Consider the following 2,757-nt stretch of genomic DNA (forward strand, 5'->3'; position numbering starts at 1 on the left):
ATTACTATAAAAGATCAGACAAAGAAGATGTGTTTATTAATTGACATGAGTATTCCCAGCGATCATAATATAGCGGCGAAAGAATTTGACAAGATCAGTAAATATAAAGACTTGCTAATAGAAATTGAAAAAATGTGGCACCTCAAGGCGACTACCATACCAGTGATTGTAGGATCTCTAAGAATGATAAAAAAAGGTACTGAAACCTATTTGAAAATGATACCAGGCTTACCATCCCTACAGGAAGTGCAAAAAATCTTGTTAATCGTGTACTGTGTACTGTGAAGAGCATTATCACTGTGAAAGCAATATCCATTCACGAATTTATTTATTTATTAATTTTTATTTTTTAAATATATATTTTACCTGTGAACTTGCGTGTGTAAACTGAGAAGGCATACAATGAGTTTCTCTACCCTAGGTGTACAGAAAACACTCGGCGAGAAATGGAGGAAAATTTGAAGAAAGAAGAAAAAAAAAACAACAACAACATAATAGTAATGATAATAATAATAATAATTTCTTTATTCATTCATTCTTTTTTAATAATGATTTTTTGTTAATAATGATGTTTTCACACTTTGGCCCAAGTCCAGTAGTTTCAGGGGAGGGAATGAGTTGAATACACTGACCCTGAAAGGATGAAAGGCAAAGTTGACTTTAGTGGAATTTGAACAGATAAACTGAACAATTCATATTTTAAATCAGCATTACTTAATGTTGATATTGTTGGCGTATCCAAATTGCAGATTTGTACTACCATTCTCAAGGTTACCTGCAGTGTTTGTCACATTTCCACATGTATTATGTGTTACATTTGAATTGGGCACATAATCATTTTTGCTATCAGTGGTAGTTGACTGCTTTGGAGAAGAGTCTGTATCAGGTGCAAGAATTGGATGAGCACCAACAAGAGTACTAAATAGGTCACGAGGTTTCAACAGAGGTGAAATCTTCTCTTTCAAGTCTTCCATCTTTAAATACCTGGAGGAAAAAATTGGATAAAGTTATTATCTATAGTAAAATCAAGTTATATATGACGGGGTGCTGAAAAGCTCTTGGCTTTAAGGGTATCGGGAAAGGCCTGGTTGAAGGCCCAACCTTCTGTGCTCTAGTACAGGGCTTACAAAAAACTGAAAAACTGCTGCAATAAGTGTGTGAATCTCAGAGAGGAATATGTTGAATAAAATCATAATTAAATGTATTTTCTTTTACCCAGAGCCGGGAACTTTTTAGTACCCCTGCATATATATATGTGTGAGTGTGTATTCATATGCATGTATGTGTGTGTATGTGGGTATACAAGGGAGAGATGAAATATTCTTGGCTTTAAGGGTATCATGAAAGTACTGGCTGGAAGCCCAACCTTCCGAGTTCTTTTACAGGGCTTAGAAAAACTAAATGACATCTAGCAGAAGTGTGTGAATCTGAGAGGGGAATATGTTGAGTAAAATCATAATTAACTGATCCACCTGTATTTCCTTCTACCCAAATATTTTTACAAATCTTTTTACTGGAGACTGTTATAATGGCAGTGAAAGAAAGGAGATAGAGAGGGAGAGAGAGAGAGACAGAGAGACTGTAAGAGCGTATGGTTTAAGAATCACTTCTAAATATTTTTTCTCTAGTTTTAAATTAAAATGTCCTACATGGAGGGTGAAAAGTGGAAAGGAGAAACCATACGTGTTCTTATATTCTTTCACGTGTTTCAGACATTTGGCTGTCGAAAAGCCGGAGCAAAATCTTTAGATGAACAAATCGACCCCAGGACTTATTTTTTGTAAACCTTGTACTCACTCCATCAGCCTGTTTTGCCTAACCGCTAGTTAGAGGGACATAAACACACCGTCAGCAGTCAAGCGATGGCTGGGGGAAGGAACATAATACACAAATGTGTATGCATATACATTTAGATATGCGTGGAATCAACTACCCTGGCCTCTTAATATGCTACAAAACCCTTTTTGTGGTTTCTTAAAGAAGGTGGGGTGCGATGGGGTGGAGCCTCGGAAATTTTACCCATTTATATTTATGACAAATTGTTACCTACCTCTTTGTTTCTTTGTTGTTAAATAAATGGATCCTCAACAAAACACTTTTTTCCTCAGCGTAAAATAAAAACAAAACTCTTTCGCACCCAAAGTAATGTGTGTGTGCGAGAGAGGAGAGGAGAAAGATGAACGATTTAAAATAAATAAATGATTTAAAATAAATATATTTCAATTGTTCTGTGAGAAAGTATATATAACCTGATTATAGAATATAGAGTCTTTCAAAAACATCCTAAATTTGAATACTATATCTCGTGTTTAAGAAAAAAAAAACATTTTACATTTTTATTTTTAGTGAATGCTGTCACTTAATCTCTCTCTCTCTCTCTCTCTCCCTCACTACCTGCGGGTGCCTCAGGAAAATAATTTGATGAAGATACAGAGAGCGTAATGAAGAATGTCCTCCTAAAATTAGAGCGATATACGTGTATATATATATATGTATATATATGTATATATATATATATATATATATGTTTATATATATATATATATAAACATATATATATATATATATATATATACATATATTTATATATAAACATAAACATATATATATATATATAGATATATATATACACATATATATATATACACGTATATATATACGGATATTTATATATACATATACATATGTATATATGCATGCATATATTTATATATACATACATATATATGTATATATATACACATATATATACATATA

General features: G+C 32.7%; 1 long non-coding RNA gene across 1 annotated transcript; it reads right to left on the reverse strand.

Annotated features, from left to right (window-relative positions):
• Positions 1-495: 495 nt before the first annotated feature.
• LOC128251507 (uncharacterized) lies at positions 496-2,452 on the reverse strand. The gene is made up of 2 exons (XR_008267157.1): positions 2,051-2,452; positions 496-984 (listed from the first exon to the last, which is right to left on the reverse strand). It is a non-coding gene; the product is annotated as an uncharacterized LOC128251507 (long non-coding RNA).
• Between the last annotated feature and the right edge of the window lie 305 nt (positions 2,453-2,757).

Source organism: Octopus bimaculoides, unplaced genomic scaffold (genome assembly GCF_001194135.2).
Source record: "Octopus bimaculoides isolate UCB-OBI-ISO-001 unplaced genomic scaffold, ASM119413v2 Scaffold_207719, whole genome shotgun sequence".
NCBI classification, from domain to species: domain Eukaryota; kingdom Metazoa; phylum Mollusca; class Cephalopoda; order Octopoda; family Octopodidae; genus Octopus; species Octopus bimaculoides.